Below are 686 nucleotides of genomic sequence, written 5' to 3' on the forward strand. Positions count from 1 at the left end.
CCCCCCCCCATTCCCCCCGGTACCAGAATTGCCTTCGCCCCGCGGGGTCCGGGGGGGCCCCAGTTTGGGGGGGGTCGGGGGGCCAGGGGGTTTTGTAACGTGGTTCTGTGCACTATTAAAGAGAGAAGCAGCTGGAAACGCCTGTTTGGGACGGGAGGGGAGGGCACCCCAAAGAGGGGACTGGGACCTCCCAGAACACCTCACGAAATGGGGTGTGAGGGGGAATAATAGGGGATTTGTGGGGAAATGACCCAAAATGAGGGAGAATAATAGTGAATTTGTGGGGAAATGACCCAAAAAGGGAGTTTTCATGTTTTTTTGGGTATGAAACACCACCAGTGGCATTATGAGGTACTGGAGAGAAAAGCCCCCAGTGAAGGGATTGAGCCCCCCTACCCCCTGTCCCCTCGTGTTACAGTGGTGGGGAGGGGGAGTAATAGGGAATTTGTGAGAAAACGACCCCAAAAAGAGGAGGATTTCCCTGCGTTCGAAGGTAAAACACTGGGGGGGGGGGGGGGTGCTGGGGGGACAAAAAGGGCGAGGGGGCAGAAACCCCCCAAATCCCCCTCCCTTCACACCGTGGGGAGCCGGGACTGGTGGACAATGCTGAATTTGGGTGAAACGGCCCCAAAACTGGGTGTTTTTAAGCCACGTCGGTGTCGAATCCGGTCACAGGAGGGGGGGGC

The sequence above is a fragment of the Corapipo altera genome, unplaced genomic scaffold (assembly GCF_003945725.1).
Source record: "Corapipo altera isolate COAL_440 unplaced genomic scaffold, ASM394572v1 238, whole genome shotgun sequence".
Lineage (NCBI taxonomy): Eukaryota > Metazoa > Chordata > Aves > Passeriformes > Pipridae > Corapipo > Corapipo altera.